This window comes from Lepisosteus platostomus, chromosome 18 (assembly GCF_059453375.1).
Source record: "Lepisosteus platostomus isolate fLepPlt1 chromosome 18, fLepPlt1.hap1, whole genome shotgun sequence".
Lineage (NCBI taxonomy): Eukaryota > Metazoa > Chordata > Actinopteri > Semionotiformes > Lepisosteidae > Lepisosteus > Lepisosteus platostomus.
In genome coordinates, this window is record NC_142628.1 from 46,119 (window position 1) to 67,465 (window position 21,347).

General features: G+C 44.9%; 2 long non-coding RNA genes across 2 annotated transcripts; both read right to left on the minus strand.

Annotated features, from left to right (window-relative positions):
- Positions 1-2,779: 2,779 nt before the first annotated feature.
- Positions 2,780-13,508, minus strand: LOC148645391 (uncharacterized). Its single transcript, XR_015928166.1, has 4 exons — positions 12,981-13,508; positions 9,980-10,114; positions 9,672-9,775; positions 2,780-3,486 (listed from the first exon to the last, which is right to left on the minus strand). It is a non-coding gene; the product is annotated as an uncharacterized LOC148645391 (long non-coding RNA).
- Positions 13,509-19,920: 6,412 nt separating this feature from the next.
- On the minus strand, positions 19,921-21,347 carry LOC148645392 (uncharacterized). The gene is made up of 2 exons (XR_015928138.1): positions 20,862-21,347; positions 19,921-20,323 (listed from the first exon to the last, which is right to left on the minus strand). It is a non-coding gene; the product is annotated as an uncharacterized LOC148645392 (long non-coding RNA).

Here is a 21,347-nt window from a genome sequence, read left to right on the forward strand (position 1 = left end):
CATGGAAAAAGTGAGTAAATGTACTAGTTTCCCTGAATCACAGATTCAACTGCACAGGTTATAACTGTGTAATACTGTTTACAACACATACTAGTTTATGCCAAGTTTTGAACTATAATGGCATTTTAAGTGATTAATTCATCAATTGTGTAGTTTTTTAATCTGTTACTATTGTCTTTTTTTCCATAGGCAAGTGTACTATTCTAGGTTTATAAAAGTTATAAATCTTACCATCTTACTTGAGTGCAACATGTAACACTGCAAGTGTTAATCCAAGGGCTCAGTACTGCAATTAAACTGGGGGGGAAGTGGAGGTGAACGCTGGACACATTCCTACTGGAATAGTGCTCTATAGGCAATATTAAAATTATCTTCTGGTTTTAAGGCTCAGCAGTGGAAACCAATCTATTGTTCACTTTGCAATTAACTCTTTCTTGTTCCTTTACAACCAAAAAACGTGGACAGCTTCCTCCTCAAGCACTTACTAGTTTAAAACATGATTTTTTAGCTGCTGTGGTACTAGTAATACATACCTACTACCTGCAACTACAACCAGCATGTGGTGGCAGTGCCAGATGAGATTAAGTGTCACAAGTAGAAGTTCACACCCATGTCTTTCCAGGATATAATCTGGAGTTTAACTGCCTGCCTATGCTGAAACAAGCCATCAGTCCTTTAAAATGGTAACTATCATAGGTTAAATGTTTGTTTTGTTTATATAGTTAACTGACTGTTTTAGAAATGAAGCTTTTCCATTGCCTTTCCAGTCTGACCTTAGCAGAATCTCACTACTCTTTACAAAATCCACAAGGTGGCCAAGACCAATATTGTCTTCTGGATCTGTAGCAGCTTCACATGTGCACCTCAATGAAGGCTGACATCCGTTAGGAGGAATTGAGACCCAGTTTAATTACTGCAGTTTAATTTAGATCTCCTGTACCTATTGGGTGGAAGAAAAGTGATTTTTTTTGTGGAAGTGATTTCAAAAGCTAGGGCAAAGCCCACAGAGCTCAACCAATCGTTGACAGTGTGGCAACTGCTTTACCTCAAATGTTTGTCTTCAGAGTACAAAAAAGTATGAGAAAGCAGTTGGGGGAAAAAATACTCAACTCCACTTACATATTAAAATGTACCTTCTTCCACTGTTCTCTTTTGCCCAGTCCCACACAACCTTCCTTAAAATACAGGAGAAATGGTTTTGCTCAGAATGTTCATGACTAGACTAACCTATCAAGTTTAAGTTGTTTTCTGATAGCGGTAGGTTTTGCACCATGAAATTTGAAAATGCTAGATGTAAGTAGGTTACCTTTTTTCAGAGAGAAGTAATGTATTTATACATATTGTGAATTTTAAACATACAATTAAAGAGTGTGTTTGCATTAAAGCTTAATTAAAAATATTATGTGCGATAGCTTATGTAAAAAGCAAACAAAATATACAAAAGTGGATGACTGTAAAAACTAAGGTACAACAGAGTTCCTCACGTATTCAAGCCTGGGTTCAATTTTAACTTGGCAATATCACTCTACACTGCATCTCCTGTTCCAGTTTGCTCTTTCTCCAGGCCTTCACTCTGCACTACAGCTCCCAGTTCCAAACCTGCACTCCAGTCTGCACTGTGGTTCCTGGCCTTCGCCCTGGAGCTCTGGCCTATTTTCTGCTGGTTCTCTTGCCTGAGTTTCCAATCTACGTTGGGAGGCAGCCTTCATCCTCTAGGACCCCAGGGCTCCTCTAGTGCAGGCACATTTCATTCTTACATCAATGTAAACCATCCAATAAAATTAGCAGGTCTCAACCAACAGACTCACAAGTAAACCAGAATGAACAGTGGAAGAAGAGTATTGAGTGAGCTATCATGATCCTCACTGCCTACTCAACCATAAGACAAATCTCTTAATGAGCACTAGGACTGGCTAAAGAAATTACTGTTAATAAGGTCCAAATTATAATTGCTAGACTTGGACTATGCAGAAACTGATTTAAAAAAATTGAAGTGATTGTCCAAAATTTGAGGTTCCAGAGGCTTCACTTCTGCTCAAAGTGACTGGGGTGAGACTTTACTGAGAACCCTGGGCAGTAGCTGTGGTTTTAGAGCAAAGCCATGAAAATACAGCTGGATGCTTCATTCACACATCCTGCTATACCATGGTAAAACCAGAAGGCATTAGCTCATGCTGAAGGATCTATAACTAGTAAGATGACAGAATATTGTAGGACATTTTTGCCTTGTTGTTTGGAGGTAATGCAGTAAAATTCCTGTGAAATCTGTAACAAACACTCCCAGTTTATCTGGTGTTTATCCACCCCTCAACTCTTCCTTCTCCTCAGCCTTGATCCCCTAGACATGTTTAAAACCAATAAACATGCTACCACTGTAGGTGGTACTCAGTCTTAAGGTGTGTTATACAAGGTTACAAGAACAATATGTTTACAAGTCCAATTGAATTATCAAGAGTGTGAAAGTTAGATAAGAGTTTTAACTGCAGTTTTGTCTTTAAACTTGAAGGTATCATCTCTGGAACAGAAGGTACTATGCTCACTGACCTCCTGGGACCATCAGGACTACACACCAGTGGGAAAGCATTTTGGCACAAACAGGCATTCAAAGGGTCTGAAAAAAGGCATCATAGTATTTCCAAGAGTAACTTGGATAATCACCATCATGGCCTGCCTGCACCACCCAAAAAGACAATTTTTCCTGTTCAAACAAGTTTGCCTACTTGTGCCACTGTAAAATCCAGGGAAGGTTATTCTGAAAGGAGCAGCTCTTCCCCTGTACTGTTCTACTTAGTTCTGCAGGACTGAGGCTACAAATCAGCACAATAAAAACTGTCAAGACCTGGCTGTGGCTTCTTGTTTCATTAAAGATGGACACAAGTAGGCAGGTTTCACATGCAAAAGAGCACAACCAATGAACAAAGTTCTGGACTTTAAATCATGCACTATGTACAACCAGAATTAGTCCTGAAGTGTGTAGAAGAACAATAAAAAAATAAATATGACACTGTGGACAGTAATGGAACAGCACAATCGTGTTCCTCAGGAGAACCTCAGATGGCTTTAGATAGATACTTTATTGATCCCGTGAGGGAAATTGCAGTGCAACAGCAGCTTAACACAGACAACACAGCCACAGTGTAACGAATTACATAATAATAGTACAATACATACAATACAAGAGTTACTCACAGTCCGGACACAGAAAAAACAAACTAGAACAGAACAGTACACAGAAAAATCGTATCACACATATGAATATAAATATAGATGTAATGCACAGGTCCCTGGCATATATTGCACAAAAAATGGTTGTAAACGGGGAAAAAGAAAGAGAACAGATCACTGTCAATGTTGCCTCTGCCCAGACGCAAGGTGGATGTGTTGTACAGTCTTATGGCAGAAGGCAAGAACGACCTCCTGTAGCGCTCCCTGTTGCACCGTGGATGAATCAGTCTATTGCTGAACGTGCTCTTCATTTCTGCAAGCCTGTCATAGAGGGGATGGGAGAAGTTGTCCATGATGGCCTCCATTTTGGACATCGTTCTCCTCTCAGCCACTGCCTCCAAGGGGTCCAGGTCAGACCCAATGACAGAGCTTGCTCTTCTGATGAGCTTGTTCAGCCTTTAAGAATGCACTGCTCTAATCCCAGAGCCCCAGCACACCACTGCGTAGAAAATGGCACTCGCTACCACCTACTGATAGAACATATGTAGCATCTTACTACACATAATTCAGAAATGTATGTACTTGAAAAATAATTGGTACTGTTTCATCACCAACTTACAAATCCTTTTTGCAATCAATTTCAGTGCGTCTCTTATACCAGCCACACGAGACAATGAATCACTAAGTGGATGTTAAAGTTTAATTTATCCCATATTCCTTCTTCCTTATATTTTTCCACTTTTTGCACAAATTCAGGTAATTATCTTTTCTTGAATTTCCTGGAAACTAGTTAAAGAGATCAAAAGCTCTTGGGATCCTAAGAGGTGACCACTGCATTTAAACTTGAAAGTTTTTAATACCATAAACCGATATTGCACTAACCGGGAGCATTTCCAAATCCTACATGAAAAACAGACAGCTCCCCTCTTTCCAACACAAGCACAAGTCTGTTACAGATGGCTGCATTAGACTGTTTCCCGCACATCAAATGCACTCTGTGCAGAAAATTAAATTGCTTAAGTTGATGATGTACAGAAATAGACACTGTGTACAGTACATCTTTCCAGACCCTATTCCGCTGTTCAGCCAGATCCTTCTCCCAGATAAACTCAATCGCATGACATGCTGATGTTCCAGAGAGCCTGTTAATTCAATATAGTTGACAGGCTACATGTGTATAAGTTTTAAGTACACCTGTGAGCTTCTCCTCGATTCTGACGCTTTTAAAGTGTGAAGAGTGTTTTAAGAGCTGCACTGTGAGCTGCAAATCAGTTTTTGTTTGATTACATTTTTCATCAAATACACTCTGCTGAAAATTAAATTGCAGACGCTTATGATGAGCAGAAATAGACACTTTGTAATTCAACATAGTTAACGGGCTACATGTTTATAAGTTTTAAAGATCCCCGTAAGCTTCTCCTCAATTCTAACAATTAGGTGAAGAGTATTTTTACAAACTAAAGTCCAGCTCATAGTTAGTCTTGAAAAAAATCTAGGAGCGTTACTTGGAGACTAAACAATTATATGAATATTTGTGGATGTAATAAATTAAGATCTCTGTTGCAAGATGACAATATCCTCGCTGTTACAGTATATTGGAATTCCTCATTTGTAAAATGGGTTGATTGGAAAAGCAAATGTGGATGCTGCCGAATAAATATTGTATAACTAATAAGGTTAAGGAGGTTTCATACAAAATAATTAATCATACTTACCCAGTTGAGACCCTTGTTGTCCAGCGATTTAAAATTGAGATAAGTGATAAATGTGTTTTATTGTGACATTAGTAGCTTTTCTATATTTATTTTGGTTATGTCCCATGGTAAAACCTTTCTGGACTAAGTTGCAAATTATATTAAAAAATAGACCAATATTTATATTTGCTTTGAAGAAATAGATGGCATGTTCAATCTCAGCCCCATCGAAAACGATACAAAAATATCGTTTGTAACTTTATTAGAATGGCACATTATCATGTACACAAAATGAAATAGTCTGGGAAAAATCCTATGTTTGAGCATTTTAATATGGATGTAAAGGAGAATCTGCAGACTGTTTCAAATTGTAAAAATATGAAAGCGGTGCAGACTTCAATTTGTTTCACCTTTTTATCATTTGTATTTATTTTATAATATGTACCCCTGTGATGCTTTTGTCTTGAAATGTTATCTGTACTCTTGTTTGTATTGTGTTCGATAATGCTTACATATTTTTTAAAATGAACTATTAATAAATAAAATTTAAGAACTAAAAACTATTAAACTTACATTCTGTTAACGGTATTTTCAATTTAAAAAGTTTTGAAGGTGAAATTTTGCTTAATGGCCACAAGGTGGCGCCATTGCACTATTTCTGTAAGAATCAAACTGTATTTTTCCAGTTTAATTCCACGGATCGGCCAACAGAGGGGGCACTTCTCCTACTGCTTCTATTGAATTCATAATAATTGCTTTCACTTATATCGCGCTTTTCTTTACGGGAAGATGTGATGAATTATGGAAAATGAAGCCTGTGCACTGTGGATTTGAAAACTATTTTAAGTTTCATGATGGATGAATTATGAGAAAATGTTACATTGTCTGGTGGTATTTGCAATATTCTCAAAATATACAACAGAGCGACATCTTAATAATCTCACACAACAAATATTAGAAGATCCTTCTTTTATACCTAAAAGCTTTCAGATGTTGAACAATTACAATATTGCTTGCAGGAATCCAATTACTGTTATGAACTTTTTACAAGCTAATTGTCTGATTTAATTTTAATCTTATGATATTATGCATTATGGTAATGTACCGTTGTTGTATTTTATTATTGTCATGTATGTTTAAGGTTTTGATGAAAACAACAAATTAGCTTCAGGACACTAAAGATGAATTAAATTATAAAGTAGATAATTAAATCATAGTATTGCAACCATATTTACTGGCAACCACACTGTCTAATTTTGGTGCTGCTCTTAATCTTGTCAGTTGGGTTGCTGATTTCCTTACAGACAGAACTCAGGGCCTAAGAGTCCACCATACTTCGTCTCAAGCTGCATTCTTGCACAAATGCTTCCCGAGGATCTATATTATCTTCCTTTCTCTTTGTTCAGTATACAATTTGTACGTTATTACCAGTCAAGTAAGACACATTTGCAGACAACTGTTATTAGTTTCTTGCAGGCAGATGTGTAGGGTCGTGGGCCAACTAGAGAAGATTTTGCCACCTGGTGCAAACAAAACTACTCCAAGTAAGTTCACTGTCAGCTCAGCTCAGCTCTGGTCATCAGTGTGGTGGACTGTGCTGTAAGAGTGCCTTCACTGTCAGGCCCCACTCGGATCAAGAGAACACAGCAGCACAGGGACACACTGACACAGCCCAGCCAGCTGCATGACCTGCACCAGGCGTAGATGGACTCCAAACAGCCACGAATGCCAAAGAGCCCTAAAGACAAACTTCAAACAAAATAAACTACATTTCAAAACTCAAAGAAGGCTCCACAGCCAAAACATTGTTTTCTTTCGTCTCTTTATAGCAGGGAATAAACCCATTACTTGATCCCTTACATTTCAAAACGCTCTGTATCAAACCAACAAATCCTTCATAAATTTAAACCATGTTTTTGAGAAACTAGCCTTAAAATCAAAATGACTAAATTCATATGAAACACACTCAGAAACAATATCAAATGGTTTGATACAGAGTGCAGAAACAACTGAAGAGAGCTACCAGAACTAAAACAACACCACACCACTCTGAACTGCGCCTAAGATACTGTGAGATGGTTAGACACTACATGCACACCCTAAAGAAGATAAGCACATACACAAACAGACAACTCTCAGACCATGAAAGAACTGTGGCCAAGACACAGTCAACAACACCTGACCCAACTGCAGCTCAGACCTGCAGCAAAGCCTGCTCAAACTCCTCAACCTTGTCCTGACAGCCGGCTGTTTCCCTGAGGCCGGGAATCAAGGACTGATCACGCCCGTCTGTAAGAATGGAGACAGACTCGACCCCAACAGGTACCGGGGCTTCAGTGTGAACAGTAATCTGGGGAAGGAACTCTGTCGTAACTTGAATATCTGATAACCGGCCCTCCTTACTGAGCGCAATGTCCTGCATTAGAGTCCGACTGGCTTCCTACCAAACCGCCACACATCCCATCACATTCACACCTGGGCTCCGATGGCCCATCTGGACCCAGAACAGCAGAGCCTGGCACTGCTGGAGCAGGACTGTCACACCTGGGCACTGCCAGCCCATCTGGACCCAGAACAGCAGAGCCTGGCACTGCCACACCTGGGCACTGCCAGCCCATCTGGACCCAGAACAGCAGAGCCTGGCACTGCTGGAGCAGGACTGTCACACCTGGGCACTGCCAGTCAATCTGGACCCAGAACAGCAGAGCCTGGCACTGCTGGAGCAGGACTGTCACACCTGGGCACTGCCAGCCCATCTGAACCCAGAACAGCCTGGCACTGCTGGAGCAGGACTGTCACACCTGGGCACTGCCAGCCCATCTGGACCCAGAACAGCAGAGCCTGGCACTGCTGGAGCAGGACTGTCAGACCTGGACACTGATAGCCCTTCTGCGTGAGACCAGAGTCATTGGTTCCCAGAACAGATCCAGATCTCAGGAAAACAGTTACAACTTCACAGTGAACAACAACACTTTGAAACACAACCTACTACACATACTTCTAACGGACAATCAGTTCATCTGGGAGTTTTCCTGGCAGTGAAGTCACTGAAGGAGAAGGCACACAGGGCTTTCCATGGCAGTAAAAAGAGGCTCTACAACATCAGTCCCCCAAATACGATTGGCTCTGAATATTCAAAAGTGCAATCGAACCCTTTACCCTATACTGCAGGGAAGTGTGGGATCCCCTCAGTGAGCAAGATTACACTAAATGGGACAAACAGCCTGAAGATACTCCATCCAAAAGAGTAAAAACATCCTCCAAACTGGAATGCTACAGAATTCTAAACAGACGATCCACACAATAAACACTAGCTGGATATTTGACCAGGCTAAGAAACAGCAAAGAGATACAGACCCTGTCAAATACAGGTTCAAAAACACAATCAGGCCAGAGCAACTGGCTGACAAAGACCCGAATGTCCAGAGAGGACAGGCTGTGCTCCCATTGCCGAAAGAAAAAAAGGAAAGAGAGATACACTTTCTGCCGCACGGTGAGAAATATTCTGGAACAAGACGAACATTATTCACCAATAAAACAGATCATATCGCAAACCTGTCAGAATCAGAACAATGTCGAGTCCTGCTGGGAGAGAAATAATACAGTGTGTGATCTCCTGTCCCAGCCTGAGGAACAGTGAGCCTGTCTCTCAATAATAATAATACAGTGTGTGATCTCCTGTCCCCAGCCTGAGGAACAGACAGTGAGCCTGTCTCTCAATAATAATAATAATCCAATGTGTGATCTCCTGTCCCAGCCTGAGGAACAGTGAGCCTGTCTCTCAATAATAATAATACAGTGTGTGATCTCCTGTCTCAGCCTGAGGAACAGACAGTGAGCCTGTCTCTCAATAATAATAATACAGCGTGTGATCTCCTGTCTCAGCCTGAGGAACAGACAGTGAGCCTGTCTCTCAATAATAATAATACAGTGTGTGATCTCCTGTCCCAGCCTGAGGAACAGACAGTGAGCCTGTCTCTCAATAATAATAATACAGTGTGTGATCTCCTGTCCCAGCCTAAGGAACAGTGAGCCTGTCTCTCACTAATAATAATAATACAGTGTGTGATCTCCTGTCCCAGCCTGAGGAACAGACAGTGAGCCTGTCTCTCAATAATAATAATAATAATAATAATAATAATAATAATAATAATAATACAGTGTGTGATCTCCTGTCCCAGCCTGAGGAACAGACAGTGAGCCTGTCTCTCAATAATAATAATCCAGTGTGTGATCTACTGTCCCAGCCTGAGGAACAGACAGTGAGCCTGTCTCTCAATAATAATAATACAGTGTGTGATCTCCTGTCCCAGCCTGAGGAACAGTGAGTCTGTCTCTCAATAATAATAATACAATGTGTGATCTCAACAGATGACTCTTGGGCATGTGCCTGTGTGTTGTTAGTTTGTGTGCTTTTCTATATATTGCCTGCTGCCGTGAAACACGTCCACCTCGGGGATAATGAAGACTCCCTCTCTCAAGAAAACACAACGCATCTGAAAATGACTTTTCTACAAATGTTTTCACTCCTCTGGTGTCAAAGTACTGCATCTGCAGGAAGGGGCGACTCGTCCACCCATTGTCCAGCAGGCCCACTCTACAGCACATTAGACAGATGCCTGTGAAATCAGCACCTTCGGGCTGCTTTACAAATATATTATGTAATACAATGCGTATTTTTACGGTCACGTTAACTTGCACTGTTAGTGTGTGTTGTGAGTTCTGGTGTGAATGAAACATGGCTGCTGTGATCAGATAACATTCAGGGAAACTCCAGCTCTCAGTGTTTAAGAATATTAAACCTTTACTGACCACAGTGGTGTTGAAAGCGAAGCTCCACTAATGTCTGTCAGGAGCTCCTCAGAGCCTCAGCTGCAGAGACCGGCCAGGAGACGCCCATCCTTCTGACTTGAAACCTGACAGGTGATGAACAGGAAAGGTTTTTACTGTCGGGACACCTGGAGTGACGGACTGGTTGGCATTGCAGCCCTGGCTTTCTCCTCAACTGGGATACGATCAGGTGGGGATTTTGTTTTCCTGGGGGTTTAAGTGGTGCACCTTGACTTGCAAATTCGTTTTTACTTTATGACAGTTTTTTTTAGTTGTTTTAAAGAACTTACTGTTTTGATTAGATGCATCAGAGATTGTGACTCTGCTTTTAGCTTCCCATTCCTTCCAAACAAAGGGTCTTCTGTTGTAGAGAACAGCACAGCATATCCAAAGCGAAGCGGGAGGGGACTGCAGTCCAGAGAAACCTTTAAATTTACAAAGAATGGAGGCAATTTCACACCTCTGGTTGTGCCAGAGGGTCCTCAGTGGAAGAGATACCAGGGTCCCCAGCACTGCTGTCACCTCTTCTTTACTCCTCCTATGCTAACAACTGTGTATCTACTGCTGTGAAAGGAATCAAGTCTGCAGATGATCCCACCGGAATAAAAAAAAAATCTGTAGAGGAAGGAGGTCACTGTTTTAAACAGCTCCACACAGACAGCACCCCAGGAACCAGACCCATGAGAACACAGGCAGAGCCTGCAAACTCCACACACACAGCACCACAGGAACCAGACCCATGAGAACAGGGGCAGAGCATGCAGACTTCACAAAGACAGCACCCCAGAAAACCAGACCCATGAGAACAGGGGCAGAGCATGCAGACTCCACACAGACAGCACCCCAGGAACCAGACCAATGAGAACAGGGGCAGAGTATGCAGACTCCATACAGACAGCACCCCAGGAAACCAGACCCATGAGAACAGGGGCAGAGCATGCAGACTCCACACAGACAGGACCCCAGGACACCAGACCCATGATTACAGGGGCAGAGCATGCAGACTCCACACAGACAGCACCCCAGGACACCAGACCCATGATTACAGGGGCAGAGCATGCAGACTCCACACAGACAGCACCCCAGGACACCAGACCCATGATTACAGGGGCAGAGCATGCAGACTCCACACAGACAGCACCCCAGGACACCAGACCCATAATTACAGGGGCAGAGCATGCAGACTCCACACAGACAGCACCCCAGGACACCAGACCCATGATTACAGGGGCAGAGCATGCAGACTCCACACAGACAGTATCCCAGGAAACTGAACCCATGAGAACAGGGGCAGAGCATGCAGACTCCACAAAGACAGCACCCCAGGACACCACAACCATGATTACAGGGGCAAAGCATGCAGACACCACAAAAACAGCACCCCAGGAAACCAGACCCATGATTACAGGGGCAGAGCATGCAGACTCCACACAGACAGCACCCCAGGAACCAGACCAATGAGAACAGGGGCAGAGTATGCAGACTCCATACAGACAGCACCCCAGGAAACCAGACCCATGAGAACAGGGGCAGAGCATGCAGACTCCACACAGACAGGACCCCAGGACACCAGACCCATGATTACAGGGGCAGAGCATGCAGACTCCACACAGACAGCACCCCAGGACACCAGACCCATGATTACAGGGGCAGAGCATGCAGACTCCACACAGACAGCACCCCAGGACACCAGACCCATGATTACAGGGGCAGAGCATGCAGACTCCACACAGACAGCACCCCAGGACACCAGACCCATAATTACAGGGGCAGAGCATGCAGACTCCACACAGACAGCACCCCAGGACACCAGACCCATGATTACAGGGGCAGAGCATGCAGACTCCACACAGACAGTATCCCAGGAAACTGAACCCATGATTACAGGGGCAGAGCATGCAGACTCCACACAGACAGTATCCCAGGAAACTGAACCCATGAGAACAGGGGCAGAGCATGCAGACTCCACAAAGACAGCACCCCAGGACACCACAACCATGATTACAGGGGCAAAGCATGCAGACACCACACAAACAGCACCCCAGGAAACCAGACCCATGATTACAGGGGCAGAGCATGCAGACTCCACACAGACAGCACCCCAGGAACCAGACCAATGAGAACAGGGGCAGAGTATGCAGACTCCATACAGACAGCACCCCAGGAAACCAGACCCATGAGAACAGGGGCAGAGCATGCAGACTCCACACAGACAGGACCCCAGGACACCAGACCCATGATTACAGGGGCAGAGCATGCAGACTCCACACAGACAGCACCCCAGGACACCAGACCCATGATTACAGGGGCAGAGCATGCAGACTCCACACAGACAGCACCCCAGGACACCAGACCCATGATTACAGGGGCAGAGCATGCAGACTCCACACAGACAGCACCCCAGGACACCAGACCCATAATTACAGGGGCAGAGCATGCAGACTCCACACAGACAGCACCCCAGGACACCAGACCCATGATTACAGGGGCAGAGCATGCAGACTCCACACAGACAGTATCCCAGGAAACTGAACCCATGAGAACAGGGGCAGAGCATGCAGACTCCACAAAGACAGCACCCCAGGACACCACAACCATGATTACAGGGGCAAAGCATGCAGACACCACACAAACAGCACCCCAGGAAACCAGACCCATGATTACAGGGGCAGAGCATGCAGACTCCACACAGACAGCACCCCAGGACACCAGACCCATGAGAACGGGGGCAGAGCATGCAGACTCCACACAGACAGTACCCCAGGAAACTGAACCCATGAGAACAGGGGAAGAGCATGCAGACTCCACACAGACAGCACCCCAGGAAACCAGACCCATGACAACGGGGCAGAGCATGCAGACTCCACACAGACAGCACCCCAGGAAACCAGACCCATGAGAACAGGGGAAGAGCATGCAGACTCCACACAGACAGCACCCCAGGAAACCAGACCCATGACAACGGGGCAGAGCATGCAGACTCCACACAGACAGCACCCCATGAACAGGACCCATGAGAACACAGGCAGAGCATGCAGACTCCACACAGACAGCACCCCATGAACAGGACCCATGAGAACAGGGGCAGAGCATGCAGACTCCACACAGACAGCACCCCATGAACAGGAACCTTGAGAACACAGGCAGAGCATGCAGACTCCACACAGACAGCAGCCCAGGAAACCAGACCCATGAGAACACAGGCAGAGCATGCAGACTCCACACAGACAGCACCCCAGGAACTAAATCCAGGCTCCCAGCGCTGCCACCCACTGCGCCACCGTCTCTCACCTCCACTTGCAGATCATGACGCGACCGGAGACCGGAGACTCCTCACTCCTGCAGTAACACACCCCAGCAGGAGGAGGCGCCGACGGACTCGCTCATGGTGCAGTGAGCCCAGCGGTGTGAGGCTGGTGTCCAGCGCTGATGTGTCCCTGATAGTCCTGTCCCACAGCCTGCGAGTCACCGTTTCTTCCACAAAATACTCCAGCCAGCGCTTTTTAGACTCAAGTTTCTTAAGTTTCTGTTTTTCTCGCAGATTAGATTAAAAAAGCCGCCTGTTGACCTGCTGGAGGTCAGACCCGCTCCGGCAACAACTACTGCAGCTCCGTTGCCCCGGCAACCACGTTTTATTTAACAAAGTAAAATAAACACAGGAGAAAAGTTTGCAAACAAGACAAGAGAGCTCAGAAACCCACAGACACGACGGCAGTGGGTTTTGTTTCTGTGTCGAGTTGATAAACCATGCAGGACGAGCGCTGCAAACACACTAGAGTACACATAACACAATCAGGGGTACACAAGACTCCTGCTCTTTACACAAACAGCTTCAACAGGTCAATAAAGAGCAGGTCGGCACAGCTGTCATGATGTCTCATTTACAGAGTCTGAAGATTTGCTCGTCTCTTCCCAGAGCAGCTTCACTCCGGAGAGCAAGAAACAGCTCCTGCCGAGTCCGTCTTGTAAAACAGACATAGAAATCCGCGACACGGTAAATACACTGACATTGTATAATTAATTCTGATGCTCAATCAAATCTGCGGAACACGTGTGGAGCGCAGTCCAGAGCACTATAGAGACTACATTTCCCACAAGCCCTGTGGCGACTTCCTTTTGACGTAATCGATTCGCGTCTTTTTATTTTTAATTATAACAACAATACATGCCATAAAAACAAGAATACATATAACACAGAGTATAGTCAGGGGTACATACGATAATACATGTACATGTTATGAAAAAAGATTAAACAAGTAATCTTGTTTAATAGTAAACAAAAGCAGATGAGGTCCGTACATGTTTCAAATTGTACATTGTGTATTGATTTTCAATCTCTGCACAACGAGGATCTGTACGGAGGCGCTATTGGACTCGCCGCCATAGACTCGTGTATCTCTGTCGCCGCCCAGTGGACATTTGTCGAAAGTGCAGTTCTTTTTAACTTTTTATTGTAGCAATAAAAATAGATACAATACAAACAAGAGTATATTTATAGCACATCAATAATTCCATCAGGGGTACATAGTATAATATATTTACACTTCTGAAAAAAAGATTAAACCAGGTAAATAAAGATAAGGGCTGATATAGTCTGTAAATACACTTTTACATCTATTTAAAATGTTCTAACGAAGCTGCCTGAGGAAAGAACTTACTGTTTTGATTACATGAATCAGAGATTGTGACTCTGCCTTTAGCTTCCCATTCCTTCCAAACAATTTCAATTTCACACCTCTGGTTGTGCCAGAGGGTCCCCAGCACTGCTGTCACCTCTTCTGTACTCCTCCTATGCTAACAGCTGTGTATCTACTGCTGACTCCGTGAAAGGAATCAAGACTCCAGATGATCCCACCCAAATAAAAAAAAAATTCTGGAGTGGAAGGAGGTCTCTGCTTTAGTCGGCTGGTGCCGTGAAAACAACCTCTAACTCTATATAACTCCAACTGCCTGTGTCTCAGGAAGTCCTGGTCCGTTTGTAATGGAAAACCATTGAGAGCACTAGAATGACTGATTTCCATCTTCACTCTAGGTCACTGTGCTGAACAGCACATTACTGTATTCTGCATATGATATGTATGTTATTTACACCTTTTCTTTCTCACTTTGTCTCTCTGTCCGTTTGGATCAGGTATTTGGAGAGCACCACCACACCAGCCAAACTACCCAAACAGTTGCTTAGGCACTCAAGTGGACTTGATCAAATTAAACTTTCCAACCTAAACAGGAAAATGACAGTTTAAATGGATTCTACTGCCTTATTAATCATATTTCTCTTCTAAATTCTTTTAAAATAAAAACAAATATTTCTGACATGATACACACAAATAGCTATTTTTATACTTTCTGGTTATATTTCAATCTTATAAATGAAGCATTTCTTTCCTGCGGTTTGAGGTTGTTAAAGAGAAAGACCCCATACTATCACAACCCCCTTTACAGGCTGGTGAAAGAGGTGAAATGAGGTAGCGGAGGTGTAATTGAGTCGGACAGCAAACTCTCACCTGCTGCTTGCCAAGACAGGAATCTTACAAAGGTCCCCTCCTCCCAGGAGGGTCACAGTAACAAATACTAAACACGAATGATTACAGTTCAGGGCCCCAGCACTGCCACCCACTAAAATAAACATGACACACAAGAGGACCCATAAGACAGTCATAGAAATCCATGACACGATAAACACGCTGAAATGGTACAATAGAATTAATTCTGATGTTCAATCAAATCACCGAAACACGTGGGCAGTGCGGGCCAGAGAACTACAGAAACTACATTACCCATACGCCCTGTGGGCGACTTCCTTCTGACGTCATCGACTCGCGCCTTTTGAATGTCATTTTAATTTTTGGTTTATTGTATTTATTTTGTATTTTGTATCCATGTACAATACATTCATTCATTACTCTTGTTTGCAATGCAATGTATTCTTTGCTGTTGAAAATGCTTAAATATTTTTAAAATTAAAATAACTTATTAATACGAACATTACTAACGGTATTTTAATTAAAAAAAACTTTCGGTGAACTTTTGCTGAATGACCACCAAGCGGCGCCATTGGCACATTATTGTAAGAATTATCATTTCTAAGACATTTTCCAGTTTAATTCCACTGACCGGCCATCAGAGGGGCACTTTACTCGTCCTGCTGCTTCTGTTGAATTAATAATTGCTTAAATTATTGTCTGGTTAAATTGTCTGGTGGTAAGTATTTGTAATATAGGATTGCTCATGTCTGATCTGGAACACGAGATGGAAGTTTAACATGTGTGATTCACTGAGGTGGAGGGGTGGGAAATGACTGAAAGAAGTCTTGCCATGCTGTATTATTAATAGTAGTAGCAGTATTGTCATATTAACATGAATCCTCAGACTCACTAACATCTCCAATAGAACGACAATCTCACACATCAAATATTAGAGGACCCTTCCTTTATACCTAAAAGCTTTCAGTTGTTGGACAATGAAAAGAGTGCTTGCAGGAATCTAATTACTGTTGTTATAAACTCATTACAAGCTAATTGTCTCATTTCTTTTTTTTCTTTCTTCTCTTTTCAGCAGCAAATAAACCCATTACTTGATCCCTTACATTTCAAAACGCTCTGTATCAAACCAACAAATCGTTCATAAATTTAAACCATGTTTTTGAGAAACTAGTCTTAAAATCAAAATGACTACATTCATATGAAACACACTCAGAAACAATATCAAATGGTTTGATACAGAGTGCAGAAACAACTGAAGAGAACTACCAGAACTAAAACAACACCACACCACTCTGAACTGCGCCTCAGATACTGTGAGATGGTTAGACACTACATGCACACCCTAAAGAAGATAAGCACATACACAAACAGACAACTCTCAGACCACAAAAGACCTGTAGCCAAGACACAGTCAACAACGCTTGACCCAACTGCAGCTCAGACCTGCAGCAAAGCCTGCTCAAACTCCTCAACCTCGTCCTGACGGCCGGCTGTTTCCCCGAGGCCTGGAATCAAGGACTGATCACGCCCGTCTGTAAGAATGGAGACAGACTCGACCCCAACAGGTACCGGGGCTTCAGTGTGAACAGTAACCTGGGGAAGGAACTCTGTCGTATCTTGAATATCTGATAACCGGCCCTCCTTACTGAGCACAATGTCCTGCATTAGAGTCAGACTGGCTTCCTACCAAACCGCCACACATCCCATCACATTCACACCTGGGCTCTGATGGCCCATCTGGACCCAGAACAGCAGAGCCTGGCACTGCTGGAGCAGCACTGTCAGACCTGGGCACTGCCAGCCCATCTGGACCCAGAACAGCAGAGCCTGGCACTACTGGAGCAGCACTGTCAGACCTGGTCACTGCCCGCCCATCTGAACCCAGAACAGCAGAGCCTGGCACTGCTGGAGCAGGACTGTCACATCTGGGCACTGCCAGCCAAACTGGACCCAGAACAGCAGAGCCTGGCACTGCTGGGGCAGTACTGTCACACCTGGGCACTGCCAGCCCATCTGGACCCAGAACAGCAGAGCCTGGCACTGCTGGGGCAGTACTGTCACACCTGGGCACTGCCAGCCCATCTGGACCCAGAACAGCAGAGCCTGGCACCGCTGGAGCAGGAGTGTCAGACCTGGACACTGCCAGCCCATCTTGACCCAGAACAGCAGAGCCTGGCACTACTGGAGCAGGACTGTCAGACCTGGGCACTGCCAGTCAATCTGGACCCAGAACAGCAGAGCCTGGCACTGCTGGAGCAGGACTGTCAGACCTGGGCACTGCCAGCCCATCTGGACCCAGAACAGCAGAGCCTGGCACTGCTGGAGCAGGACTGTCAGACCTGGGCACTGCCAGCCCATCTGGACAAGACCAGAGTTATGGTTTTCCAGGAGAAAGCCAGACCTCAGGGAAACAGGTACAAATTCACACTGAACAACAACACATTGGAGCACACATCCAGCTACACATATCTCGGTCTCACCATCAACTCTTCTGGGAGTTTTGACCTGGCAGTGAAGGCACTGAGGAGAAGGCACTCAGGGCTTTCTACGCAATAAGAAGGAGGCTCTTCAATGTCAACCCACCAACAAGAATTTGGCTCCAAATATCTGAAAGTGTAATCCAACCCATTGCCCTATACGGCAGTGAAGTGTGGGGTCCCCTCACAGACCAGGAGTACACTCTGTAGAAACTCCTCCTTGCGCAGAGAAAAACAGCTAACAGCGAGTGCAGGGCTGAATTAGGCCAGTACCCACTATTGATAAACATACAGAACAGAGTAATCAAACACTTGTTACACCTGAGAAACAGAGGCCACAATTCATACCACCACTAGGCCCTGCTGATCCCAGAGTACAGCTGGTCTTGACACCAGTCAGTCTCAGGACAGCACAGCTACAGCAACACCAATCACAATCATCCAAATGCGGAGGGGACTGCAGTCCAGAGAAACCCAGCATTTGACAAGGACTGGAGGCCATTTCGCACCACAACTGTAGAACAGGATTCTTTCTGCACACCCAGTACTGGGGGCTGTGTTGGAGGCTCCTCACCAGAAGAGACTTGCATTCCTGTTGGCTACTCTCGTTCTGTGATGATTTTAGACCTCGAATCGGGCAGGAGGCAGGCGCTCTTCGGGAGCTCTCGTCGCTTGCTATAACTCGGACCACGCAATGGCACAATTGCTTCCTACATACAAACAGAAACTTCAAACAACAAACCCCAACAAGAAATCTGTGCACACTTGGACTCCTGCTGCAGCTGAGGAGCTGTCACACACACACCTCCTGTGTGGGTAGTGTTGGCCGTAGGACGTGTTGTTCACAGAGAGAAAAAATACACCATAGCAAGTCAGCACTCAAACAAACCAAAAGGCCAGTTTTATTGAAGTTGACGCAGCTGGCCACACAAACACTCACTGCGTCTCTTCACCAGGTATCAGAAACAAAATAAAGGAACAATCTTTTTATCATATCCACTCGCACCTTGCTCTCATTTCCAGACTCCTAACTTACCACTCCCAACAAACCCCAGTGCTCGCAACAACCTTTAAATAGGATTTGGCCCGTACCACTATGGATACAATAGGTGTAAAACAGAAAATTCACAAGACAAACAACACATAGCACAGCAGTCCGGACTACTTGGACACACAATTACATGAAACCCTTAACAATTCACAGGACAGACATTCATCAGATCTTCTATACCTAGTTGCCATTTTTCGCAATAACATTAGGCTCTGATAACCTCCCCTCTCAGCATTCCAGCAATGTTATGTTCCTCTAGCTAAGTTTCAGACATATAACCAGTCTCCCATCTGTTTGCAACCTTTTGACCTTTCTGAGGACCCCTCAGAACAAATAGACACTGGCGTCTCCTCTCATGCAGTGCTGTTAAGACTTAAGCTAGTGGCATCCTACACTATGCTTTGTTCCTTTAGGGCCATTTCTCTAAAAATAGTGTTCTCTACCTTTTGTTTCCCCTCCTGTCCACAGCTGGAACAACTGTTTGCTAACAAAGACTGTTTATCTGTCTGGAAAGGTCTCCAAACTGTTACCAATTACAAAAGAAAATCCCCTCAGATACATCTTGATCACTCTCTACCAGATAACACATTTTACAGCAGGTCTGAAACACAAAGGATCTCCAACGACCTTGTCCATGGCAGTCTCGCAACTCGTCCAAACAATTCACATCCTGGGGATGAGCTATTGTCCCCCACTCAACTGGAGTGCCACACCCACTCACACTCAATCTCTCACGAAGACTTGACGCCGTTAACAAGTCTTGAGAATGCCCTGTGAAGCAAAGAACAGGATGTGTTAAGGCTATTCAAAAAGCAAAACTGTAAAAAGGCAGCAGGACCTGACTGTGTATCTCCAGCCACACTACAGCCCTGTGCTGGCCAACTCACTCCAATCTTTACAGACGTTTTTAAGCAATCATTGTCCCAGTGCACAGTGCCAGACTGCTTCAAATCTTCTGTTATTGTTCCTGTTCCAAAAAAGGACACAAGAACCTGCCTTAATGCCTACAGACCCGTCGCACTAACGTCAGAACTGGCGCGTCTTCCCAACACGTTCGTGTCACAGTGAGGTGACCCCTCAAACCAGAATTATTTCCTGCCTCATATATGCCTACGGCACCTAGCAATGCAAACAGGGTACTAGGGCCCCTCTCCATTACCACAGGTTCTGTTGATCTCCCAGATCCACCAATGCCCACACAGACCAGCGACAAGCATGTGTATCGTATAAGTGACCTTTTTATTTTCTATCCACATTCACCATCAGCCAAAGACACAACGAAAACAGCAGCAACAAAAGGTCCTTCCAAGGGTCATAATGAATCCAGAGGGACGGCAGTCTTTTCTGTCAAGTACCGAAGAGTGGCCACTCGAACGATTCTTCTTCGTACCTGTAAAGTCTTTGATGGCCCCAGTGAACGAGAGGCCGGTCCCATTTCCCCAGACTCCGTTCAGGTTCCACTAGAAATCCTCCCGCGAACTGTATTCCATTCCCCTCAGTTTGGAGCGGCTAGCCGGGCCGGTTTCTCGCTCCTTGCCTTCAGGTATTAAAAGTCTCTGTACAGTACCTCTGTTCCGATGCCACTGTCTCCCGTGGTCGTCAATCGGTCCTTGCCTCCGCGAACTCACGCTCCGCAGCTTCCCTTGTGCTGCCTGTGTCGTTTCCCAGGTCTGGTGGGAATCGGGAGCGCGCTCCGTTCCGGCTCAGATGGTTTTATTCCTCCCCTCAGCCCATCTCACTCAGGGGGTTTTCCACTGTCCCTGTCAGAAAGGGGCTTGCCCAGTATTTTACCAGGAGGAAGCTTGTGTGGCTGACGAGTGTGAGAGTGCCGAGCTTAGGTGTTATGGGCCCTTATCACTTCTTTGTTCACTCTCCGGGTCGGAGAAACCTGAAAAGAGACAAACGTTGTGAGACCATTTATAAGCTTGGTGACCTCGAATTAAACAGAACAATAGCAACACTGTTCTACAAACCTTTCATTGAAAGGGTTTTCAAACACTGTCCCACTTGCAGGTTTGGCAACATCAGTAGCTGGAATTGAATATGCAGCCATTAGTCTGCCTGGCAAAAAACAACCGGTCTCTCCAGTGGTCTGCATACAAGTGAACACACAAACCCCATACTATTAAAACCCCTTTAGGGCACACTCACACCACAACACAATCAACCCGACAGACTCACCAACACTGGACTGCAGAAGCGGCAGGAAACCCTTGAGAACATGAGCAGAGCATGCAAACTCCACACAGACAGCACTCCAGGAAACCAGACACATGAGAACATGTGCAGAGCATGTGCGCCGTCTCTCAGCCTTTCACCTCCACATGCAGATCAGGACGCGACCGGAGACCGGAGACTCCTCACTCCTGCAGGAGGAGGCGCCGACGGACTCGCTCAGCCCAGCGCTTACATTTCCCTGACAGTCCTGTCACACAGCCTGCGACTCACCGCTTTTTCCTTTTCTTCCGCAAAATGTCCACAAAATACTCCAGCCAGCGCCTTTAAGACTAAAGTTTCGGCTTTGCCAGCTGTCTCCCTCCCGGAGGTCAGATCGCAACAACTTCTGCAGCACCGTTTCCCCAGCAACCACGTTTTATTTAACAAAGTAAAATAAACACAGGAGAAAAGTTTGCAAACATGCAGGCAG